The 18627-nt window shown below is 40.2% G+C and overlaps 69 non-coding genes across 69 annotated transcripts; all 69 read right to left on the bottom strand.

Annotated features, from left to right (window-relative positions):
* Position 1: 1 nt before the first annotated feature.
* On the bottom strand, positions 2-73 carry TRNAE-UUC (transfer RNA glutamic acid (anticodon UUC)). The gene has a single exon. It is a non-coding gene; the product is annotated as a tRNA-Glu (tRNA).
* Positions 74-188: 115 nt separating this feature from the next.
* TRNAE-UUC (transfer RNA glutamic acid (anticodon UUC)) lies at positions 189-260 on the bottom strand. The gene has a single exon. It is a non-coding gene; the product is annotated as a tRNA-Glu (tRNA).
* A 115-nt stretch (positions 261-375) lies between these two features.
* Positions 376-447, bottom strand: TRNAE-UUC (transfer RNA glutamic acid (anticodon UUC)). Its single transcript has one exon. It is a non-coding gene; the product is annotated as a tRNA-Glu (tRNA).
* Positions 448-569: 122 nt separating this feature from the next.
* On the bottom strand, positions 570-641 carry TRNAE-UUC (transfer RNA glutamic acid (anticodon UUC)). The gene has a single exon. It is a non-coding gene; the product is annotated as a tRNA-Glu (tRNA).
* A 125-nt stretch (positions 642-766) lies between these two features.
* On the bottom strand, positions 767-838 carry TRNAE-UUC (transfer RNA glutamic acid (anticodon UUC)). Its single transcript has one exon. It is a non-coding gene; the product is annotated as a tRNA-Glu (tRNA).
* Positions 839-963: 125 nt separating this feature from the next.
* Positions 964-1035, bottom strand: TRNAE-CUC (transfer RNA glutamic acid (anticodon CUC)). The gene has a single exon. It is a non-coding gene; the product is annotated as a tRNA-Glu (tRNA).
* A 122-nt stretch (positions 1036-1157) lies between these two features.
* On the bottom strand, positions 1158-1229 carry TRNAG-UCC (transfer RNA glycine (anticodon UCC)). The gene has a single exon. It is a non-coding gene; the product is annotated as a tRNA-Gly (tRNA).
* Positions 1230-1354: 125 nt separating this feature from the next.
* On the bottom strand, positions 1355-1426 carry TRNAE-UUC (transfer RNA glutamic acid (anticodon UUC)). The gene has a single exon. It is a non-coding gene; the product is annotated as a tRNA-Glu (tRNA).
* Positions 1427-1548: 122 nt separating this feature from the next.
* TRNAE-CUC (transfer RNA glutamic acid (anticodon CUC)) lies at positions 1549-1620 on the bottom strand. The gene has a single exon. It is a non-coding gene; the product is annotated as a tRNA-Glu (tRNA).
* Positions 1621-1745: 125 nt separating this feature from the next.
* TRNAE-UUC (transfer RNA glutamic acid (anticodon UUC)) lies at positions 1746-1817 on the bottom strand. The gene has a single exon. It is a non-coding gene; the product is annotated as a tRNA-Glu (tRNA).
* A 122-nt stretch (positions 1818-1939) lies between these two features.
* On the bottom strand, positions 1940-2011 carry TRNAE-CUC (transfer RNA glutamic acid (anticodon CUC)). The gene has a single exon. It is a non-coding gene; the product is annotated as a tRNA-Glu (tRNA).
* A 125-nt stretch (positions 2012-2136) lies between these two features.
* Positions 2137-2208, bottom strand: TRNAE-UUC (transfer RNA glutamic acid (anticodon UUC)). The gene has a single exon. It is a non-coding gene; the product is annotated as a tRNA-Glu (tRNA).
* Positions 2209-2333: 125 nt separating this feature from the next.
* On the bottom strand, positions 2334-2405 carry TRNAE-CUC (transfer RNA glutamic acid (anticodon CUC)). The gene has a single exon. It is a non-coding gene; the product is annotated as a tRNA-Glu (tRNA).
* Positions 2406-2525: 120 nt separating this feature from the next.
* On the bottom strand, positions 2526-2597 carry TRNAE-CUC (transfer RNA glutamic acid (anticodon CUC)). Its single transcript has one exon. It is a non-coding gene; the product is annotated as a tRNA-Glu (tRNA).
* A 115-nt stretch (positions 2598-2712) lies between these two features.
* Positions 2713-2784, bottom strand: TRNAE-UUC (transfer RNA glutamic acid (anticodon UUC)). The gene has a single exon. It is a non-coding gene; the product is annotated as a tRNA-Glu (tRNA).
* A 115-nt stretch (positions 2785-2899) lies between these two features.
* Positions 2900-2971, bottom strand: TRNAE-CUC (transfer RNA glutamic acid (anticodon CUC)). Its single transcript has one exon. It is a non-coding gene; the product is annotated as a tRNA-Glu (tRNA).
* Positions 2972-3290: 319 nt separating this feature from the next.
* Positions 3291-3362, bottom strand: TRNAE-UUC (transfer RNA glutamic acid (anticodon UUC)). Its single transcript has one exon. It is a non-coding gene; the product is annotated as a tRNA-Glu (tRNA).
* A 125-nt stretch (positions 3363-3487) lies between these two features.
* On the bottom strand, positions 3488-3559 carry TRNAE-CUC (transfer RNA glutamic acid (anticodon CUC)). Its single transcript has one exon. It is a non-coding gene; the product is annotated as a tRNA-Glu (tRNA).
* A 120-nt stretch (positions 3560-3679) lies between these two features.
* TRNAE-CUC (transfer RNA glutamic acid (anticodon CUC)) lies at positions 3680-3751 on the bottom strand. Its single transcript has one exon. It is a non-coding gene; the product is annotated as a tRNA-Glu (tRNA).
* A 122-nt stretch (positions 3752-3873) lies between these two features.
* On the bottom strand, positions 3874-3945 carry TRNAE-UUC (transfer RNA glutamic acid (anticodon UUC)). The gene has a single exon. It is a non-coding gene; the product is annotated as a tRNA-Glu (tRNA).
* Positions 3946-4060: 115 nt separating this feature from the next.
* On the bottom strand, positions 4061-4132 carry TRNAE-UUC (transfer RNA glutamic acid (anticodon UUC)). The gene has a single exon. It is a non-coding gene; the product is annotated as a tRNA-Glu (tRNA).
* Positions 4133-4254: 122 nt separating this feature from the next.
* TRNAE-UUC (transfer RNA glutamic acid (anticodon UUC)) lies at positions 4255-4326 on the bottom strand. The gene has a single exon. It is a non-coding gene; the product is annotated as a tRNA-Glu (tRNA).
* Positions 4327-4441: 115 nt separating this feature from the next.
* Positions 4442-4513, bottom strand: TRNAE-UUC (transfer RNA glutamic acid (anticodon UUC)). The gene has a single exon. It is a non-coding gene; the product is annotated as a tRNA-Glu (tRNA).
* Positions 4514-4628: 115 nt separating this feature from the next.
* TRNAE-UUC (transfer RNA glutamic acid (anticodon UUC)) lies at positions 4629-4700 on the bottom strand. Its single transcript has one exon. It is a non-coding gene; the product is annotated as a tRNA-Glu (tRNA).
* A 122-nt stretch (positions 4701-4822) lies between these two features.
* TRNAE-UUC (transfer RNA glutamic acid (anticodon UUC)) lies at positions 4823-4894 on the bottom strand. Its single transcript has one exon. It is a non-coding gene; the product is annotated as a tRNA-Glu (tRNA).
* A 125-nt stretch (positions 4895-5019) lies between these two features.
* Positions 5020-5091, bottom strand: TRNAE-UUC (transfer RNA glutamic acid (anticodon UUC)). The gene has a single exon. It is a non-coding gene; the product is annotated as a tRNA-Glu (tRNA).
* Positions 5092-5216: 125 nt separating this feature from the next.
* Positions 5217-5288, bottom strand: TRNAE-CUC (transfer RNA glutamic acid (anticodon CUC)). The gene has a single exon. It is a non-coding gene; the product is annotated as a tRNA-Glu (tRNA).
* A 122-nt stretch (positions 5289-5410) lies between these two features.
* TRNAG-UCC (transfer RNA glycine (anticodon UCC)) lies at positions 5411-5482 on the bottom strand. Its single transcript has one exon. It is a non-coding gene; the product is annotated as a tRNA-Gly (tRNA).
* Positions 5483-5607: 125 nt separating this feature from the next.
* TRNAE-UUC (transfer RNA glutamic acid (anticodon UUC)) lies at positions 5608-5679 on the bottom strand. Its single transcript has one exon. It is a non-coding gene; the product is annotated as a tRNA-Glu (tRNA).
* Positions 5680-5801: 122 nt separating this feature from the next.
* TRNAE-CUC (transfer RNA glutamic acid (anticodon CUC)) lies at positions 5802-5873 on the bottom strand. Its single transcript has one exon. It is a non-coding gene; the product is annotated as a tRNA-Glu (tRNA).
* Positions 5874-5998: 125 nt separating this feature from the next.
* On the bottom strand, positions 5999-6070 carry TRNAE-CUC (transfer RNA glutamic acid (anticodon CUC)). The gene has a single exon. It is a non-coding gene; the product is annotated as a tRNA-Glu (tRNA).
* A 122-nt stretch (positions 6071-6192) lies between these two features.
* On the bottom strand, positions 6193-6264 carry TRNAE-CUC (transfer RNA glutamic acid (anticodon CUC)). Its single transcript has one exon. It is a non-coding gene; the product is annotated as a tRNA-Glu (tRNA).
* A 125-nt stretch (positions 6265-6389) lies between these two features.
* TRNAE-UUC (transfer RNA glutamic acid (anticodon UUC)) lies at positions 6390-6461 on the bottom strand. Its single transcript has one exon. It is a non-coding gene; the product is annotated as a tRNA-Glu (tRNA).
* Positions 6462-6586: 125 nt separating this feature from the next.
* On the bottom strand, positions 6587-6658 carry TRNAE-CUC (transfer RNA glutamic acid (anticodon CUC)). The gene has a single exon. It is a non-coding gene; the product is annotated as a tRNA-Glu (tRNA).
* A 120-nt stretch (positions 6659-6778) lies between these two features.
* Positions 6779-6850, bottom strand: TRNAE-CUC (transfer RNA glutamic acid (anticodon CUC)). Its single transcript has one exon. It is a non-coding gene; the product is annotated as a tRNA-Glu (tRNA).
* Positions 6851-6965: 115 nt separating this feature from the next.
* On the bottom strand, positions 6966-7037 carry TRNAE-UUC (transfer RNA glutamic acid (anticodon UUC)). Its single transcript has one exon. It is a non-coding gene; the product is annotated as a tRNA-Glu (tRNA).
* A 115-nt stretch (positions 7038-7152) lies between these two features.
* On the bottom strand, positions 7153-7224 carry TRNAE-UUC (transfer RNA glutamic acid (anticodon UUC)). The gene has a single exon. It is a non-coding gene; the product is annotated as a tRNA-Glu (tRNA).
* Positions 7225-7346: 122 nt separating this feature from the next.
* Positions 7347-7418, bottom strand: TRNAE-UUC (transfer RNA glutamic acid (anticodon UUC)). Its single transcript has one exon. It is a non-coding gene; the product is annotated as a tRNA-Glu (tRNA).
* A 115-nt stretch (positions 7419-7533) lies between these two features.
* On the bottom strand, positions 7534-7605 carry TRNAE-UUC (transfer RNA glutamic acid (anticodon UUC)). Its single transcript has one exon. It is a non-coding gene; the product is annotated as a tRNA-Glu (tRNA).
* Positions 7606-7720: 115 nt separating this feature from the next.
* TRNAE-UUC (transfer RNA glutamic acid (anticodon UUC)) lies at positions 7721-7792 on the bottom strand. Its single transcript has one exon. It is a non-coding gene; the product is annotated as a tRNA-Glu (tRNA).
* A 122-nt stretch (positions 7793-7914) lies between these two features.
* TRNAE-UUC (transfer RNA glutamic acid (anticodon UUC)) lies at positions 7915-7986 on the bottom strand. The gene has a single exon. It is a non-coding gene; the product is annotated as a tRNA-Glu (tRNA).
* Positions 7987-8101: 115 nt separating this feature from the next.
* TRNAE-UUC (transfer RNA glutamic acid (anticodon UUC)) lies at positions 8102-8173 on the bottom strand. The gene has a single exon. It is a non-coding gene; the product is annotated as a tRNA-Glu (tRNA).
* A 115-nt stretch (positions 8174-8288) lies between these two features.
* Positions 8289-8360, bottom strand: TRNAE-UUC (transfer RNA glutamic acid (anticodon UUC)). The gene has a single exon. It is a non-coding gene; the product is annotated as a tRNA-Glu (tRNA).
* Positions 8361-8482: 122 nt separating this feature from the next.
* TRNAE-UUC (transfer RNA glutamic acid (anticodon UUC)) lies at positions 8483-8554 on the bottom strand. The gene has a single exon. It is a non-coding gene; the product is annotated as a tRNA-Glu (tRNA).
* A 125-nt stretch (positions 8555-8679) lies between these two features.
* Positions 8680-8751, bottom strand: TRNAE-UUC (transfer RNA glutamic acid (anticodon UUC)). Its single transcript has one exon. It is a non-coding gene; the product is annotated as a tRNA-Glu (tRNA).
* Positions 8752-8873: 122 nt separating this feature from the next.
* TRNAE-UUC (transfer RNA glutamic acid (anticodon UUC)) lies at positions 8874-8945 on the bottom strand. Its single transcript has one exon. It is a non-coding gene; the product is annotated as a tRNA-Glu (tRNA).
* Positions 8946-9070: 125 nt separating this feature from the next.
* Positions 9071-9142, bottom strand: TRNAE-UUC (transfer RNA glutamic acid (anticodon UUC)). The gene has a single exon. It is a non-coding gene; the product is annotated as a tRNA-Glu (tRNA).
* A 122-nt stretch (positions 9143-9264) lies between these two features.
* TRNAE-UUC (transfer RNA glutamic acid (anticodon UUC)) lies at positions 9265-9336 on the bottom strand. Its single transcript has one exon. It is a non-coding gene; the product is annotated as a tRNA-Glu (tRNA).
* A 125-nt stretch (positions 9337-9461) lies between these two features.
* On the bottom strand, positions 9462-9533 carry TRNAE-CUC (transfer RNA glutamic acid (anticodon CUC)). The gene has a single exon. It is a non-coding gene; the product is annotated as a tRNA-Glu (tRNA).
* Positions 9534-9655: 122 nt separating this feature from the next.
* TRNAE-CUC (transfer RNA glutamic acid (anticodon CUC)) lies at positions 9656-9727 on the bottom strand. The gene has a single exon. It is a non-coding gene; the product is annotated as a tRNA-Glu (tRNA).
* Positions 9728-9849: 122 nt separating this feature from the next.
* On the bottom strand, positions 9850-9921 carry TRNAE-UUC (transfer RNA glutamic acid (anticodon UUC)). The gene has a single exon. It is a non-coding gene; the product is annotated as a tRNA-Glu (tRNA).
* A 125-nt stretch (positions 9922-10046) lies between these two features.
* TRNAE-CUC (transfer RNA glutamic acid (anticodon CUC)) lies at positions 10047-10118 on the bottom strand. Its single transcript has one exon. It is a non-coding gene; the product is annotated as a tRNA-Glu (tRNA).
* A 122-nt stretch (positions 10119-10240) lies between these two features.
* TRNAE-UUC (transfer RNA glutamic acid (anticodon UUC)) lies at positions 10241-10312 on the bottom strand. The gene has a single exon. It is a non-coding gene; the product is annotated as a tRNA-Glu (tRNA).
* Positions 10313-10437: 125 nt separating this feature from the next.
* Positions 10438-10509, bottom strand: TRNAE-CUC (transfer RNA glutamic acid (anticodon CUC)). The gene has a single exon. It is a non-coding gene; the product is annotated as a tRNA-Glu (tRNA).
* Positions 10510-10631: 122 nt separating this feature from the next.
* TRNAE-UUC (transfer RNA glutamic acid (anticodon UUC)) lies at positions 10632-10703 on the bottom strand. The gene has a single exon. It is a non-coding gene; the product is annotated as a tRNA-Glu (tRNA).
* A 124-nt stretch (positions 10704-10827) lies between these two features.
* Positions 10828-10899, bottom strand: TRNAE-CUC (transfer RNA glutamic acid (anticodon CUC)). The gene has a single exon. It is a non-coding gene; the product is annotated as a tRNA-Glu (tRNA).
* Positions 10900-11021: 122 nt separating this feature from the next.
* Positions 11022-11093, bottom strand: TRNAE-UUC (transfer RNA glutamic acid (anticodon UUC)). The gene has a single exon. It is a non-coding gene; the product is annotated as a tRNA-Glu (tRNA).
* Positions 11094-11415: 322 nt separating this feature from the next.
* On the bottom strand, positions 11416-11487 carry TRNAE-CUC (transfer RNA glutamic acid (anticodon CUC)). The gene has a single exon. It is a non-coding gene; the product is annotated as a tRNA-Glu (tRNA).
* A 122-nt stretch (positions 11488-11609) lies between these two features.
* Positions 11610-11681, bottom strand: TRNAE-UUC (transfer RNA glutamic acid (anticodon UUC)). Its single transcript has one exon. It is a non-coding gene; the product is annotated as a tRNA-Glu (tRNA).
* Positions 11682-11806: 125 nt separating this feature from the next.
* On the bottom strand, positions 11807-11878 carry TRNAE-CUC (transfer RNA glutamic acid (anticodon CUC)). The gene has a single exon. It is a non-coding gene; the product is annotated as a tRNA-Glu (tRNA).
* Positions 11879-12000: 122 nt separating this feature from the next.
* TRNAE-UUC (transfer RNA glutamic acid (anticodon UUC)) lies at positions 12001-12072 on the bottom strand. The gene has a single exon. It is a non-coding gene; the product is annotated as a tRNA-Glu (tRNA).
* A 322-nt stretch (positions 12073-12394) lies between these two features.
* Positions 12395-12466, bottom strand: TRNAE-CUC (transfer RNA glutamic acid (anticodon CUC)). Its single transcript has one exon. It is a non-coding gene; the product is annotated as a tRNA-Glu (tRNA).
* A 122-nt stretch (positions 12467-12588) lies between these two features.
* On the bottom strand, positions 12589-12660 carry TRNAE-UUC (transfer RNA glutamic acid (anticodon UUC)). Its single transcript has one exon. It is a non-coding gene; the product is annotated as a tRNA-Glu (tRNA).
* A 125-nt stretch (positions 12661-12785) lies between these two features.
* TRNAE-CUC (transfer RNA glutamic acid (anticodon CUC)) lies at positions 12786-12857 on the bottom strand. Its single transcript has one exon. It is a non-coding gene; the product is annotated as a tRNA-Glu (tRNA).
* A 125-nt stretch (positions 12858-12982) lies between these two features.
* Positions 12983-13054, bottom strand: TRNAE-CUC (transfer RNA glutamic acid (anticodon CUC)). The gene has a single exon. It is a non-coding gene; the product is annotated as a tRNA-Glu (tRNA).
* Positions 13055-13176: 122 nt separating this feature from the next.
* Positions 13177-13248, bottom strand: TRNAE-UUC (transfer RNA glutamic acid (anticodon UUC)). Its single transcript has one exon. It is a non-coding gene; the product is annotated as a tRNA-Glu (tRNA).
* Positions 13249-13373: 125 nt separating this feature from the next.
* On the bottom strand, positions 13374-13445 carry TRNAE-CUC (transfer RNA glutamic acid (anticodon CUC)). Its single transcript has one exon. It is a non-coding gene; the product is annotated as a tRNA-Glu (tRNA).
* A 122-nt stretch (positions 13446-13567) lies between these two features.
* On the bottom strand, positions 13568-13639 carry TRNAE-UUC (transfer RNA glutamic acid (anticodon UUC)). Its single transcript has one exon. It is a non-coding gene; the product is annotated as a tRNA-Glu (tRNA).
* Positions 13640-13949: 310 nt separating this feature from the next.
* Positions 13950-14021, bottom strand: TRNAE-CUC (transfer RNA glutamic acid (anticodon CUC)). Its single transcript has one exon. It is a non-coding gene; the product is annotated as a tRNA-Glu (tRNA).
* Positions 14022-18627: the final 4606 nt, after the last annotated feature.

Raw genomic sequence — 18627 nt, 5'->3', positions numbered from 1 at the left:
ATTCCCACGCCGGGAAACGAACCCGGGCCTTCTGGGTGAAAGCCAGAAATCCTAACCACTAGACCACATGGGACGATCTGCATACCTAGTAAATAATCATAGAACACTTTCTGAAGAGTGATAACCAATTTCTAGTAAATGTACATAAATGAAAAAAGAGGGATCAAGTATCTTTGTACGGTAAAACATTCCCATGCCGGGAATCGAACCTGGGCCTCCTGGGTGAAAGCCAGAAATCCTAACCACTAGACCACATGGGACGATCAGCATACCTAGTAAATAATCATGAAAAACTTTCTGAAGAGTGATAACCAATTTCTAGTAAATGTACATAAATGAAAAAAGAAGGATCAAGTATCTTTGTACGATAAAACATTCCCATGCCGGGAATCGAACCTGGGCCTCCTGGGTGAAAGCCAGAAATCCTAACCACTAGACCACATGGGCCGATCTGCATACCTAGTAAATAATCATGGAACACTTTCTGAATAGTGATAACCAATTTCTAGTAAATGTAAAATGTGCATAAATGAAAAAAGAGGGATCAAGTATCTTTGTACGATAAAACATTCCCATGCCGGGAAACGAACGCGGGCCTCCTGGGTGAAAGCCAGAAATCCTAACCACTAGACCACATGGGACGATCTGACAGTCTGGTAAATAAGCATGAAACCCTTTCTAAAGAGTCATAACCAACTTCTAGTAGAGAGTGTAAAATGAGCATCAATGAAAAAAGAGGGACCAAGTATCTTTGTACGATAAAACATTCCCATGCCGGGAATCGAACCCGGGCATCCTGGGTGAAAGCCAGAAATCCTAACCACTAGACCACATGGAACGATCTGATAATCTGGTAAATAAGCATGAAACCCTTTCTAAAGAGTCATAACCAATTTCTAGTAGAGAATGTAAAATGAGCATCAATGAAAAAAGAGGGACCAAGTTTCTTTGTACGATAAAACATTCCCACGCCGGGAATCGAACCCGGGCCTCCTGGGTGAGAGCCAGAAATCCTAACCACTAGACCACATGGGACGGTCTGCATACCTAGTAAATAATCATGGAACACTTTCTGAAGAGTGATAACCAATATCTAGTAAATGTAAAATGTGCATAAATGAAAAAAGAGGGATCAAGTATCTTTGTACGATAAAACATTCCCATGCCGGGAATCGAACCCTAGCCTCCTGGGTGGAAGCCAGAAATCCTAACCATTAGACCACATGGGACGATCTGACAATCTGGTAAATAAGCATGAAACCCTTTCTAAAGAGTCATAACCAATTTCTAGTAGAGAATGTAAAATGAGCATCAATGAAAAAAGAGGGACCAAGTATGTTTGTACGATAAAACATTCCCATGCCGGGAATCGAACCCGGGCCTCCTGGTTGAAAGCCAGAAATCCTAACCACTAGACCACATGGGACAACCTGAACACCTAGTAAATAATCATGGAACACTTTCTGAAGAGTGATAACCAATTCCTAGTAAATGTAAAATGTGCATAAATGAAAAAAGAGGGATCAAGTATCTTTGTACTATAAAACATTCCCATGCCGGGAATCGAACCCGGGCCTCCTGGGTGAGAGCCAGAAATCCTAACCACTAGACCACATGGAACGATCTGATAATCTGGTAAATAAGCATGAAACCCTTTCTAAAGAGTCATAACCAATTTCTAGTAGAGAACGTAAAATGAGCATCAATGAAAAAATAGGGACCAAGTATCTTTGTACGATAAAACATTCCCATGCAGGGAATCGAACCCGGGCCTCCTGGGTGAAAGCCAGAAATCCTAACCACTAGACCACATGGGACGATCTGCATACCTAGTAAATAATCATGGAACACTTTCTGAAGAGTGATAACCAATTTCTAGTAAATGTAAAATGTGCATAAATGAAAAAAGAGGGATCAAGTATCTTTGTACGATAAAATAATGCCATGCCGGGAATCGAACCCGAGCCTCCTGGGTGAGAGCCAGAAATCCTAACCACTAGACCACATGGGACGATCTGACAATCTGGTAAATAAGCATGAAACCCTTTCTAAAGAGTCATAACCAATTTCTAGTAGAGAATGTAAAATGAGCATCAATGAAAAAATAGGGACCAAGTATCTTTGTACGATAAAACATTCCCATGCAGGGAATCGAACCCGGGCCTCCTGGGTGAAAGCCAGAAATCCTAACCACTAGACCACATGGGACGATCTGACAATCTGGTAAATAACCATGAAACCCTTTCTAAAGAGTCATAACCAATTTCTAGTAGAGAATGTAAAATGAGCATCAATGAAAAAAGAGGGACCAAGTATCTTTGTACGATAAAACATTCCCACGCCGGGAATCGAACCCGGGCCTCCTGGGTGAGAGCCAGAAATCCTAACCACTAAACCACATGGGACGATCTGCATACCTAGTAAATAATCATGGAACACTTTCCGAAGAGTGATAACCAATTTCTAGTATGTAAAATGTGCATAAATGAAAAAAGAGGGATCAAGTATCTTTGTACGATAAAACATTCCCACGCCGGGAATGGAACCCGGGCCTCCCGGATGAGAGCCAGAAATCCTAACCACAAGACCACATGGGACGATCTGCATACATAGTAAATAATCATGGAACACTTTCTGAAGAGTGATAACCAATTTCTAGTAAATGTAAATAAATGAAAAAAGAGGGATCAAGTATCTTTGTACGATAAAACATTCCCATGCCGGGAAACGAACCCGGGCCTCCTGGGTGAAAGCCAGAAATCCTAACCACCAGACCACATGGGACGATGTGCATACCTAGTAAATAATCATAGAACACTTTCTGAAGAGTGATAACCAATTTCTAGTAAATGTACATAAATGAAAAAAGAGGGATCAAGTACCTTTGTACTATAAAACATTCCCATGCCGGGAATCGAACCCGGGCCTCCTGGGTGAGAGCCAGAAATCCTAACCACTAGACCACATGGGACGATCCGATAATCTGGTAAATAAGCATGAAACCCTTTCTAAAGAGTCATAACCAATTTCTACTAGAGAATGTGAAATGAGCATCAATGAAAAAATAGGGACCAAGTATCTTTGTACGATAAAACATTCCCATGCTGGGAATGGAACCCGGGCCTCCTGGGTGAAAGCCAGAAATCCTAATCACTAGACAACATGGGACGATCTGCATACCTAGTAAATAATCATGGAACACTTTCTGAAGAGTGATAACCAATTTTTAGTAAATGTAAAATGTGCATAAATGAAAAAAGAGGGATCAAGTATCTTTGTACGATAAAACATTTCCATGCCGGGAATCGAACCCGGGCCTCCTGGGTGAAAGCCAGAAATCCTAACCACTAGACCACATGGGACGATCTGATAATCTGGTAAATAAGCATGAAACCCTTTCTAAAGAGTCATAACCAATTTCTAGTAAAGAATGTAAAATGAGCATCAATGAAAAAAGAGGGACCAAGTATCTTTGTACGATAAAACATTCCCACGCCGGGAATCGAACCCGGGCCTCCTGGGTGAGAGCCAGAAATACTAACCACTAAACCACATGGGACGATCTGCATACCTAGTAAATAATCATGGAACACTTTCCGAAGAGTGATAACCAATTTCTAGTATGTAAAATGTGCATAAATGAAAAAAGAGGGATCAAGTATCTTAGTACGATAAAACATTCCCACGCCGGGAATGGAACCCGGGCCTCCCGGATGAGAGCCAGAAATCCTAACCACAAGACCACATGGGACGATCTGCATACATAGTAAATAATCATGGAACACTTTCTGAAGAGTGATAACCAATTTCTAGTAAATGTAAAATGTGCATAAATGAAAAAAGAGGGATCAAGTATCTTTGTACGATAAAACATTCCCATGCCGGGAAACGAACCCGGGCCTCCTGGGTGAAAGCCAGAAATCCTAACCACCAGACCACATGGGACGATGTGCATACCTAGTAAATAATCATAGAACACTTTCTGAAGAGTGATAACCAATTTCTAGTAAATGTACATAAATGAAAAAAGAGGGATCAAGTATCTTTGTACGATAAAACATTCCCATGCCGGGAATCGAACCTGGGCCTCCTGGGTGAAACCCAGAAATCCTAACCACTAGACCACATGGGACGATCTGCATACCTAGTAAATAATCATGGAACACTTTCTGAAGAGTGATAACCAATTTCTAGTAAATGTAAAATGTGCATAAATGAAAAAAGAGGGATCAAGTATCTTTGTACGATAAAACATTCCCACGCCGGGAAACGAACCCGGGCCTTCTGGGTGAAAGCCAGAAATCCTAACCACTAGACCACATGGGACGATCTGCATACCTAGTAAATAATCATAGAACACTTTCTGAAGAGTGATAACCAATTTCTAGTAAATGTACATAAATGAAAAAAGAGGGATCAAGTATCTTTGTACGGTAAAACATTCCCATGCCGGGAATCGAACCTGGGCCTCCTGGGTGAAAGCCAGAAATCCTAACCACTAGACCACATGGGACGATCTGCATACCTAGTAAATAATCATGAAAAACTTTCTGAAGAGTGATAACCAATTTCTAGTAAATGTACATAAATGAAAAAAGAAGGATCAAGTATCTTTGTACGATAAAACATTCCCATGCCGGGAATCGAACCTGGGCCTCCTGGGTGAAAGCCAGAAATCCTAACCACTAGACCACATGGGCCGATCTGCATACCTAGTAAATAATCATGGAACACTTTCTGAATAGTGATAACCAATTTCTAGTAAATGTAAAATGTGCATAAATGAAAAAAGAGGGATCAAGTATCTTTGTACGATAAAACATTCCCATGCCGGGAAACGAACGCGGGCCTCCTGGGTGAAAGCCAGAAATCCTAACCACTAGACCACATGGGACGATCTGACAGTCTGGTAAATAAGCATGAAACCCTTTCTAAAGAGTCATAACCAACTTCTAGTAGAGAGTGTAAAATGAGCATCAATGAAAAAAGAGGGACCAAGTATCTTTGTACGATAAAACATTCCCATGCCGGGAATCGAACCCGGGCATCCTGGGTGAAAGCCAGAAATCCTAACCACTAGACCACATGGAACGATCTGATAATCTGGTAAATAAGCATGAAACCCTTTCTAAAGAGTCATAACCAATTTCTAGTAGAGAATGTAAAATGAGCATCAATGAAAAAAGAGGGACCAAGTTTCTTTGTACGATAAAACATTCCCACGCCGGGGATCGAACCCGGGCCTCCTGGGTGAGAGCCAGAAATCCTAACCACTAGACCACATGGGACGGTCTGCATACCTAGTAAATAATCATGGAACACTTTCTGAAGAGTGATAACCAATTTCTAGTAAATGTAAAATGTGCATAAATGAAAAAAGAGGGATCAAGTATCTTTGTACGATAAAACATTCCCATGCCGGGAATCGAACCCTAGCCTCCTGGGTGGAAGCCAGAAATCCTAACCATTAGACCACATGGGACGATCTGACAATCTGGTAAATAAGCATGAAACCCTTTCTAAAGAGTCATAACCAATTTCTAGTAGAGAATGTAAAATGAGCATCAATGAAAAAAGAGGGACCAAGTATGTTTGTACGATAAAACATTCCCATGCCGGGAATCGAACCCGGGCCTCCTGGTTGAAAGCCAGAAATCCTAACCACTAGACCACATGGGACAACCTGAACACCTAGTAAATAATCATGGAACACTTTCTGAAGAGTGATAACCAATTCCTAGTAAATGTAAAATGTGCATAAATGAAAAAAGAGGGATCAAGTATCTTTGTACTATAAAACATTCCCATGCCGGGAATCGAACCCGGGCCTCCTGGGTGAGAGCCAGAAATCCTAACCACTAGACCACATGGAACGATCTGATAATCTGGTAAATAAGCATGAAACCCTTTCTAAAGAGTCATAACCAATTTCTAGTAGAGAACGTAAAATGAGCATCAATGAAAAAAGTGGGACCAAGTATCTTTGTACGATAAAACATTCCCATGCCGGGAATGGAACCCGGGCCTCCTAGGTGAGAGCCAGAAATCCTAACCACTAGACCACATGGGACGATCTGCATACCTAGTAAATAATCATGGAACACTTTCTGAAGAGTGATAACCAATTTCTAGTAAATGTAAAATGTGCATAAATGAAAAAAGAGGGATCAAGTATCTTTGTACGATAAAATAATGCCATGCCGGGAATCGAACCCGAGCCTCCTGGGTGAGAGCCAGAAATCCTAACCACTAGACCACATGGGACGATCTGACAATCTGGTAAATAAGCATGAAACCCTTTCTAAAGAGTCATAACCAATTTCTAGTAGAGAATGTAAAATGAGCATCAATGAAAAAATAGGGACCAAGTATCTTTGTACGATAAAACATTCCCATGCAGGGAATCGAACCCGGGCCTCCTGGGTGAAAGCCAGAAATCCTAACCACTAGACCACATGGGACGATCTGACAATCTGGTAAATAACCATGAAACCCTTTCTAAAGAGTCATAACCAATTTCTAGTAGAGAATGTAAAATGAGCATCAATGAAAAAAGAGGGACCAAGTATCTTTGTACGATAAAACATTCCCACGCCGGGAATCGAACCCGGGCCTCCTGGGTGAGAGCCAGAAATCCTAACCACTAAACCACATGGGACGATCTGCATACCTAGTAAATAATCATGGAACACTTTCCGAAGAGTGATAACCAATTTCTAGTATGTAAAATGTGCATAAATGAAAAAAGAGGGATCAAGTATCTTTGTACGATAAAACATTCCCACGCCGGGAATGGAACCCGGGCCTCCCGGATGAGAGCCAGAAATCCTAACCACAAGACCACATGGGACGATCTGCATACATAGTAAATAATCATGGAACACTTTCTGAAGAGTGATAACCAATTTCTAGTAAATGTAAATAAATGAAAAAAGAGGGATCAAGTATCTTTGTACGATAAAACATTCCCATGCCGGGAAACGAACCCGGGCCTCCTGGGTGAAAGCCAGAAATCCTAACCACCAGACCACATGGGACGATGTGCATACCTAGTAAATAATCATAGAACACTTTCTGAAGAGTGATAACCAATTTCTAGTAAATGTACATAAATGAAAAAAGAGGGATCAAGTATCTTTGTACGATAAAACATTCCCATGCCGGGAATCGAACCTGGGCCTCCTGGGTGAAACCCAGAAATCCTAACCACTAGACCACATGGGACGATCTGCATACCTAGTAAATAATCATGGAACACTTTCTGAAGAGTGATAACCAATTTCTAGTAAATGTAAAATGTGCATAAATGAAAAAAGAGGGATCAAGTATCTTTGTACGATAAAACATTCCCATGCCGGGAAACGAACCCGGGCCTTCTGGGTGAAAGCCAGAAATCCTAACCACTAGACCACATGGGACGATCTGCATACCTAGTAAATAATCATGGAACACTTTCTGAAGAGTGATAACCAATTTCTAGTAAATGTAAATAAATGAAAAAAGAGGGATCAAGTATCTTTGTACGATAAAACATTCCCATGCCGGGAAACGAACCCGGGCCTCCTGGGTGAAAGCCAGAAATCCTAACCACCAGACCACATGGGACGATGTGCATACCTAGTAAATAATCATAGAACACTTTCTGAAGAGTGATAACCAATTTCTAGTAAATGTACATAAATGAAAAAAGAGGGATCAAGTATCTTTGTACGATAAAACATTCCCATGCCGGGAATCGAACCTGGGCCTCCTGGGTGAAACCCAGAAATCCTAACCACTAGACCACATGGGACGATCTGCATACCTAGTAAATAATCATGGAACACTTTCTGAAGAGTGATAACCAATTTCTAGTAAATGTAAAATGTGCATAAATGAAAAAAGAGGGATCAAGTATCTTTGTACGATAAAACATTCCCATGCCGGGAAACGAACCCGGGCCTTCTGGGTGAAAGCCAGAAATCCTAACCACTAGACCACATGGGACGATCTGCATACCTAGTAAATAATCATAGAACACTTTCTGAAGAGTGATAACCAATTTCTAGTAAATGTACATAAATGAAAAAAGAGGGATCAAGTATCTTTGTACGATAAAACATTCCCATGCCGGGAATCGAACCTGGGCCTCCTGGGTGAAAGCCAGAAATCCTAACCACTAGACCACATGGGACGATCTGCATACCTAGTAAATAATCATGAAAAACTTTCTGAAGAGTGATAACCAATTTCTAGTAAATGTACATAAATGAAAAAAGAAGGATCAAGTATCTTTGTACGATAAAACATTCCCATGCCGGGAATCGAACCTGGGCCTCCTGGGTGAAAGCCAGAAATCCTAACCACTAGACCACATGGGACGATCTGCATACCTAGTAAATAATCATAGAACACTTTCTGAATAGTGATAACCAATTTCTAGTAAATGTAAAATGTGCATAAATGAAAAAAGAGGGATCAAGTATCTTTGTACGATAAAACATTCCCATGCCGGGAAACGAACGCGGGCCTCCTGGGTGAAAGCCAGAAATCCTAACCACTAGACCACATGGGACGATCTGACAGTCTGGTAAATAAGCATGAAACCCTTTCTAAAGAGTCATAACCAACTTCTAGTAGAGAGTGTAAAATGAGCATCAATGAAAAAAGAGGGACCAAGTATCTTTGTACGATAAAACATTCCCATGCCGGGAATCGAACCCGGGCATCCTGGGTGAAAGCCAGAAATCCTAACCACTAGACCACATGGAACGATCTGACAATCTGGTAAATAAGCATGAAACCCTTTCTAAAGAGTCATAACCAATTCCTAGTAAATGTAAAATGTGCATAAATGAAAAAAGAGGGATCAAGTATCTTTGTACGATAAAACATTCCCATGCCGGGAATCGAACCCTAGCCTCCTGGGTGAAAGCCAGAAATCCTAACCACTAGATCACATGGGACGATCTGACAATCTGGTAAATAAGCATGAAACCCTTTCTAAAGAGTCATAACCAATTTCTAGTAGAGAATGTAAAATGAGCATCAATGAAAAAAGAGGGACCAAGTATGTTTGTACGATAAAACATTCCCATGCCGGGAATCGAACCCGGGCCTCCTGGTTGAAAGCCAGAAATCCTAACCACTAGACCACATGGGACGACCTGAACACCTAGTAAATAATCATGGAACACTTTCTGAAGAGTGATAACCAATTCCTAGTAAATGTAAAATGTGCATAAATGAAAAAAGAGGGATCAAGTATCTTTGTACGATAAAACATTCCCATGCCGGGAATCGAACCCGGGCCTCCTGGGTGAAAGCCAGAAATCCTAACCACTAGACCACATGGAACGATCTGATAATCTGGTAAATAAGCATGAAACCCTTTCTAAAGAGTCATAACCAATTTCTAGTAGAGAACGTAAAATGAGCATCAATGAAAAAAGTGGGACCAAGTATCTTTGTACGATAAAACATTCCCATGCCGGGTATGGAACCCGGGCCTCCTAGGTGAGAGCCAGAAATCCTAACCACTAGACCACATGGGACGATCTGCATACCTAGTAAATAATCATGGAACACTTTCTGAAGAGTGATAACCAATTTCTAGTAAATGTAAAATGTGCATAAATGAAAAAAGAGGGATCAAGTATCTTTGTACGATAAAATAATGCCATGCCGGGAATCGAACCCGAGCCTCCTGGGTGAGAGCCAGAAATCCTAACCACTAGACCACATGGGACGATCTGACAATCTGGTAAATAAGCATGAAACCCTTTCTAAAGAGTCATAACCAATTTCTAGTAAATGTAAAATGAGCATCAATGAAAAAATAGGGACCAAGTATCTTTGTACGATAAAACATTCCCATGCAGGGAATCGAACCCGGGCCTCCTGGGTGAAAGCCAGAAATCCTAACCACTAGACCACATGGGACGATCTGACAATCTGGTAAATAAGCATGAAACCCTTTCTAAAGAGTCATAACCAATTTCTAGTAGAGAATGTAAAATGAGCATCAATGAAAAAAGAGGGACCAAGTATCTTTGTACGATAAAACATTCCCACGCCGGGAATCGAACCCGGGCCTCCTGGGTGAGAGCCAGAAATCCTAACCACTAGACCACATGGGACGATCTGCATACCTAGTAAATAATCATGGAACACTATCTGAAGAGTGATAACCAATTCCTAGTAAATGTAAAATTTGCATAAATGAAAAAAGAGGGATCAAGTATCTTTGTACGATAAAACATTCCCATGCCGGGAATCGAACCCGGGCCTCCTGGGTGAAAGCCAGAAATCTTAACCACTAGACCACATGGGACGATCTGACAATCTGGTAAATAAGCATGAAACCCTTTCTAAAGAGTCATAACCAATTTCTAGTAGAGAATGTAAAATGAGCATCAATGAAAAAAGAGGGACCAAGTATCTTTGTACGATAAAACATTCCCACGCCGGGAATCGAACCCGGGCCTCCTGGGTGAGAGCCAGAAATCCTAACCACTAGACCACATGGGACGATCTGCATACCTAGTAAATAATCATGGAACACTTTCTGAAGAGTGATAACCAATATGTAGTAAATGTAAAATGTGCATAAATGAAAAAAGAGGGATCAAGTATCTTTGTACGATAAAACATCCCCATGCCGGGAATCGAACCCGGGCCTCCTGGGTGAAAGCCAGAAACCCTAACCACTAGACCACATGGGACGATCTGACAGTCTGGTAAATAAGCATGAAACCCTTTCTAAAGAGTCATAACCAATTTCTAGTAGAGAATGTAAAATGAGCATCAATGAAAAAGAGGGACCAAGTATCTTTGTACGATAAAACATTCCCACGCCGGGAATCGAACCCGGGCCTCCTGGGTGAGAGCCAGAAATCCCAACCACTAGACCACATGGGACGATCTGCATAATTAGTAAATAATCATGGAACACTTTCTGAAGAGTGATAACCAATTTCTAGTAAATGTAAAATGTGCATAAATGAAAAAAGAGGGATCAAGTATCTTTGTACGATAAAACATTCCCATGCCGGGAATCGAACCCGGGCCTCCTGGGTGAAAGCCAGAAATCCTAACCACTAGACCACATGGGACGATCTGACAGTCTGGTAAATAAGCATGAAACCCTTTCTAAAGAGTCATAACCAATTTCTAGTAGAGAATGTAAAATGAGCATCAATGAAAAAAGAGGGACCAAGTATCTTTGTACGATAAAACATTCCCATGCAGGGAATCGAATCCGGGCCTCCTGGGTGAGAGCCAGAAATCCCAACCACTAGACCACATGGGACGATCTGATAATCTGGTAAATAAGCATGAAACCCTTTCTAAAGAGTCATAACCAATTTCTAGTAGAGAATGTAAAATGAGCATCAATGAAAAAAGAGGGACCAAGTATCTTTGTACGATAAAACATTCCCACGCCGGGAATCGAACCCGGGCCTCCTGGGTGAGAGCCAGAAATCCTAACCACTAGACCACATGGGACGATCTGCATACCTAGTAAATAATCATGGAATACTTTCTGAAGAGTGATAACCAATTTCTAGTAAATGTAAAATGTGCATAAATGAAAAAAGAGGGATCAAGTATCTTTGTACGATAAAACATTCCCATGCCGGGAATCGAACCCGGGCCTCCTGGGTGAAAGCCAGAAATCCTAACCACTAGACCACATGGGACGATCTGACAATCTGGTAAATAAGCATGAAACCCTTTCTAAAGAGTCATAACCAATTTCTAGTAGAGAATGTAAAATGAGCATCAATGAAAAAAGAGGGACCAAGTATCTTTGTACGATAAAACATTCCCACGCCGGGAATCGAACCCGGGCCTCCTGGGTGAGAGCCAGAAATCCTAACCACTAGACCACATGGGACGATCTGCATACCTAGTAAATAATCATGGAACACTTTCTGAAGAGTGATAACCAATTTCTAGTAAATGTAAAATGTGCATAAATGAAAAAAGAGGGATCAAGTATCTTTGTACGATAAAACATTCCCATGCCGGGAATCGAACCCGGGCCTCCTGGGTGAAAGCCAGAAATCGTCACCACTAGACCACATGGGACGATCTGACAATCTGGTAAATAAGCATGAAACCCTTTCTAAAGAGTCATAACCAATTTCTAGTAGAGAATGTAAAATGAGCATCAATGAAAAAAGAGGGACCAAGTATCTTTGTACGATAAAACATTCCCATGCAGGGAATCGAATCCGGGCCTCCTGGGTGAGAGCCAGAAATCCCAACCACTAGACCACATGGGACGATCTGATAATCTGGTAAATAAACATGAAACCCTTTCTAAAGAGTCATAACCAATTTCTAGTAGAGAATGTAAAATGAGCATCAATGAAAAAAGAGGGACCAAGTATCTTTGTACGATAAAACATTCCCACGCCGGGAATCGAACCCGGGCCTCCTGGGTGAGAGCCAGAAATCCTAACCACTAGACCACATGGGACGATCTGCATACCTAGTAAATAATCATGGAATACTTTCTGAAGAGTGATAACCAATTTCTAGTAAATGTAAAATGTGCATAAATGAAAAAAGAGGGATCAAGTATCTTTGTACGATAAAACATTCCCATGCCGGGAATCGAACCCGGGCCTCCTGGGTGAAAGCCAGAAATCCTAACCACTAGACCACATGGGACGATCTGACAATCTGGTAAATAAGCATGAAACCCTTTCTAAAGAGTCATAACCAATTTCTAGTAGAGAATGTAAAATGAGCATCAATGAAAAAAGAGGGACCAAGTATCTTTGTACGATAAAACATTCCCACGCCGGGAATCGAACCCGGGCCTCCTGGGTGAGAGCCAGAAATCCCAACCACTAGACCACATGGGACGATCTGATAATCTGGTAAATAAGCATGAAACCCTTTCTAAAGAGTCATAACCAATTTCTAGTAGAGAATGTAAAATGAGCATCAATGAAAAAAGAGGGACCAAGTATCTTTGTACGATAAAACATTCCCACGCCGGGAATCGAACCCGGGCCTCCTGGGTGAGAGCCAGAAATCCTAACCACTAGACCACATGGGACGATCTGCATACCTAGTAAATAATCATGGAATACTTTCTGAAGAGTGATAACCAATTTCTAGTAAATGTAAAATGTGCATAAATGAAAAAAGAGGGATCAAGTATCTTTGTACGATAAAACATTCCCATGCCGGGAATCGAACCCGGGCCTCCTGGGTGAAAGCCAGAAATCCTAACCACTAGACCACATGGGACGATCTGACAATCTGGTAAATAAGCATGAAACCCTTTCTAAAGAGTCATAACCAATTTCTAGTAGAGAATGTAAAATGAGCATCAATGAAAAAAGAGGGACCAAGTATCTTTGTACGATAAAACATTCCCACGCCGGGAATCGAACCCGGGCCTCCTGGGTGAGAGCCAGAAATCCTAACCACTAGACCACATGGGACGATCTGCATACCTAGTAAATAATCATGGAACACTTTCTGAAGAGTGATAACCAATTTCTAGTAAATGTAAAATGTGCATAAATGAAAAAAGAGGGATCAAGTATCTTTGTACGATAAAACATTCCCATGCCGGGAATCGAACCCGGGCCTCCTGGGTGAAAGCCAGAAATCGTCACCACTAGACCACATGGGACGATCTGACAATCTGGTAAATAAGCATGAAACCCTTTCTAAAGAGTCATAACCAATTCCTAGTAGAGAATGTAAAATGAGCATCAATGAAAAAAGAGGGACCAAGTATCTTTGTACGATAAAACATTCCCACGCCGGGAATCGAACCCGGGCGAGAGCCAGAAATCCTAACCACTAGAACACATGGGACGATCTGCATACCTAGTAAATAATCATGGAACACTTTCTGAAGAGTGATAACCAATTTCTAGTAAATGTAAAATGTGCATAAATGAAAAAAGGGGGATCAAGTATCTTTGTACGATAAAACATTCCCATGCCGGGAATCGAACCCGGGCCTCCTGGGTGAGAGCCAGAAATACCAACCACTAGACCACATGGGACGATCTGATAATCTGGTAAATAAGCATGAAACCCTTTCTAAAGAGTCATAACCAATTTCTAGTAGAGAATGTAAAATGAGCATCAATGAAAAAAGAGGGACCAAGTATCTTTGTACGATAAAACATTCCCACGCAGGGCCGTCTTAAGACCATCGGAGGCCCCCGGGCCACTTGGTGACCCGAGGCCCCCCCGAGGGTAGGTCCTTGTGAAGAATTAACTCTCTCTGTTTGGCACAGATGGCGCCACTATACTGGCAAAAGATACAATACCGCTATTTAGGTCATCTCGTCTTACTTGCGGAGCCCCTTTTCCTCTTTTTTATTTACTTAACAAGTTTACTGATTTATTTTATTTTCTTCGAGCTGCCGCGGAGCTCTTGGGAGGTGCACACGAAGCCCCAAGCAATTGAGAACAGCTGCCTTAGAGAGTCGCATATAAAAAAAAGACAAATATACTGAAAAATTGAATTTTCTGGATGTTATGCCGAAATTAATATTTGGAAAGAAAAGTGACTTGCTTCTCACTTGCGGGAATCAAACCTGGATCCCGTTGCATACCGGGAAAGTGCGCTAACCAATACACCTCAGCGCTTCTCGCTACTAATGCGTGTTATAAGGAATCGAAAACTGCGTCTCTGGTGTATTGGTTAGCGTACTTGCCTGGTATGCAAGGGGACCCGGTTTTGATTCCAGGAGGAGACAAATCACTGTTCTTTCCAAATACGTATTAGTTTCGGCATAACATCCAAAAAATTCAATTTCCCTACATATTACGAGCAGAAAAAAAATACCATCTCTTAATACAAAAGACAAGCAGAAAGGAAAGAAAAATCTTCAAATTCGCCTCACTTTTCCTCAGGGTCGGGCTTAGGAATTTCGCGGTGTGGTGCAAAGGAAATTTTGCGACCCCCTCTAAAAGAAATTTTTGTAGTAGCTCCCCGACTGCCGACTGACAAGCTTTTCCAGTTACGAACATAAATCTTGAAAGGGAAAATATTGTTCAGAAAGAGAGACCGCATCTCATTACACTCATTTTTTTATTTCAGGATCGCGTTCATCGTTTGGATCGTAATCAAACACGATCCATTGAGAGGGAATTTTTATTAACTTGACAAAATTAATAAACAATTAGTAATGGTTAGAGGGTTCCACCTACTTATACTTCGTTGTGGGTCGAATCATATTGAACAGGCATACGTTACTAACATATGTTTAAAGCATTTCATCTTCATCAAATGTTGCAATTCTTTGATAATTTTTCGATAACATCATTTTTTCATTCATTCATTGATAACTTTGATTATTTTTCGAATTTTTTTATCTGTTTCTGTTGAATTAATGCGAGACCGTAACTATAAATTAAATTTATTTCGGAGGGGAAGGACTAGTATTTCTGGTACCAAAGTGATAGAGAACAATAGATTTTTCCATATTATCCCATAAAAATCAGTAATTTTCTAACATTTCGGGGGTAGGGGGGAATGGGATTCCCTGGTCCACCCTCTCGTCTAACAACAACAAATGTATGTGCGGAGAAGTCGGCACACCACTCCACTATGCCACCAGCTGCCCTTACACAAAAGTGTTCCACCTGATCAAACCAAGGCAAGAGCTGGTGAAGGAGTGGTTTAGGAGGATGAGCCGGCTCGAAAAAGAATCACGAACCCTTGAGAATCTCGTGCGCTACCTCGAAAAAGAGGGCATTGAAAAACTACACAGGAGGAGAATAGACATAGGCACCCACACATCTAGACCAGAGCAGCCTACGAGAAGATCCAGCAGACTGGCAGCACAGGCAGCAACACGGCACATTGAACAATAAGTGAGCGACCAAGTCACGGCCCAAGAGACCCCGGGACAAACTGTGATCAGGGCTATGAATGGTTGTGCATAAAAAAAAAAAATGTCGGTTTACATAGTGGCATGAGATCTTTATGTATATATCATGTACATATTTTTTGTCTTGCTTTGTAAATATTTCTTCATAAACAATAAAAAACCCGCATTAGCCCCCCCCCCCCGAAAGGGATTCGGCAGTAAATTGTCCCTAGACGATTTGCCGGGGCTATTGTCGGCGAATTGAATTGGTCCACCCTCTCGCTGCGGCCTTGAATGAAACACGTTAGGACTGTATTTGAAAATGTAGATTAATTTAAAATTACTAGAGCTCTTTAATGCTATTACTTGTTTAGAACCAAGAGTTTCTTACAGAAATAAAATCCAAGATTGCAATTTCAATATTTGAATAAGTCAAAAATATGCCCTAGTATAGGTTGTCGAATATTAACAACACCAGCTGTAATCATATTAAACCTCAGGTATAATTTATTTAATAGTAGCAAACTCATTGTCTTAGCAGATGATGAGCTACCAGGGCTGCAACGTAGCTTATATCCTAAATTTTCGGGCTTTTGTGTTCTAAATGTATGCATGAACTCATATTTCATGAAACAAAATATCTCTAATATAGGTACTGTACTTTTCAAATAATTAAATTAGGAAAAAGGAAAAAATCAGAGATAAATGCCTTACCTTTTTTTCAGAAGTTCAGTGGTAAAAAATTGTCAAAATTTAGAATTTATATATTGTATATCCGTCTTCCTAAGCATGCTGGAAGAAGCTTTTCACTGATGAAAATGAAAAAGGTATATAGCAGAAGAGAAGAAACCAAAAGCTACTCGAACATTTAAATAGTTTCGTTTGTGAATTTGTATAACGATGTTTTGTCAGCATCTGGCAGCTTCTGCATAACGCAGAAGGTATGAAGAGGACAAAAAAACGAGGAATCAAATAGCTTGCGAACAAATGGCGGTCTCTTTTCGCTTTGAATCAGTCGGAATGTTTGATCAGTCATAGTTTGAGCCAAGAACCGCGTCTTTTTAACATTTCAGCTTTTGAAACCTGGTAAAGATTAAAAGCACTACCCTCGAAATTCGGACAGGAATGAGGGTGGGAGGTATCATCTGTTCATTGGAGATACTTCCCATCACACTTGTTTATCCATTTTTGAATAGAGGAGAGACCCCTCTTCCCTTTTCTCTTGTACGGCTTTTAGCTGTTGTAGAGATAACGATGCTATCCTCCAGAGGGCTGTTGTGGTTTTGTCCATTCATATGTGTTTTTCTTTTTTTTAGTCTGTGTATTTTTATTCTAGCCTTAAGTGACCGGTCTTTTTCCCAGAAGACACAGCTCGTTGAAACTCCAGGATGTTTGCTGCGGTTGGTCAAATAATGAAAATTTGTATACAAAGAACATGTATACACACCCTCAGAGATAGAGGCGATATATCTGTGTCTCAATACTGCAATTTTCTTTTTCTCTCAAGAAAGAAAACGAAAATTGTTTCCAGGAAGCTAAAACTGCGAACAAAATGAGGAAATCGTAAAAATTATTAGAGTCCAAAAATATCTAGCAGATATAACCCCCCCCCCCCCATATTGGCAATGACCGTTTCAATTAACTTTTGAAACAAATAATTGACACATTCGAACATACTTGTATAAAATAAAATAAAATTTTTATAAGCATTAAGGAAATGTAATTTATGTAATATGTTGAAATTATTCAACCAAAGTTTTAAAAGAAATTAAAACATAAAATTAAATTTCATGCACGTGCGAGATGTTTTATTATACAGAAATATACAATTGCGTAAAGAATTTGAAATACAGTAGAACCTCTCTAACATATCCATGATCCGAACACTTCTGACGAGAATTTTTTTTCCCTCAACCGCGGACTTTGACGTTTTTACTTTACTCAAATTCCGTTTCAGCTTTTGGAATCAGAAAAATCTACTATTACAATCTTCAGAAGAAATATTTTTTTCAGATCAGCCGAATGCATACAAAAAATAAGTAAAGGGATCTTTTTACACGTAACGTTATGTAATTTGGAAAAATGGTTTCAAATTAAATTATCTATTATTATATGCATATATACAGTCGATCGCGTTCATAACGTTCCCGCTTATAACGTTTTCCCTCTTAGTACGATTTATTTTCGTGGTCTCAACTCTAAGTAATTCTCATTGAGATTTCCCGTTTAAAGCGTTTTCCCGCTTACAGTATTTTTAAGACAGGTTTTGAAAATTTTACAAGCGTGATCCACTGTATATATATATTGGTTTATTAATTTTATTTTAAAGGAAAATATGAATCCAATTACTCAAAGAAGAACATTACTGCTTTAAATACGTCAACTTGGGAAATAACAAAAACTGGATTCTTAATCCGAATTGCCTAGGTCCCGAAAATGTCAGATTAGAGAGGTTCTACCGCGTAAATCAAAGTTAATCAATTTAAAAATGTTTGGTTAATAAATTTCATCGATAAACACATTTCAACATGTACGTAAATAAAAATTAATACTATACTATGCGTGTATATATATACAGTGTGCATAGGTAACAGGGAGTACGACATTTTACTGGCGAATCATTGATCCTAGAGACATACTTCCAGTTAGAAAAAATTTCCAAGCAACATCTAGTACTCAGATATGTCATCCATGTCGCAAGGGATTGTATATTTATTAAAATAAAAATGTTAACTTTTTATAGAGATATCCTGTTCTCAAGAACCCAATTACAAAGCTGTTTCCATGT

Source organism: Pholcus phalangioides, unplaced genomic scaffold, assembly GCF_987345545.1.
Source record: "Pholcus phalangioides strain wild (caught in Gottingen) unplaced genomic scaffold, Ppha-v1.0 ptg000022l_1, whole genome shotgun sequence".
Taxonomy (NCBI): domain Eukaryota; kingdom Metazoa; phylum Arthropoda; class Arachnida; order Araneae; family Pholcidae; genus Pholcus; species Pholcus phalangioides.
Note: the sequence above shows the minus strand (reverse complement) of the source record. Positions and strands in the feature narration are given on the sequence as shown.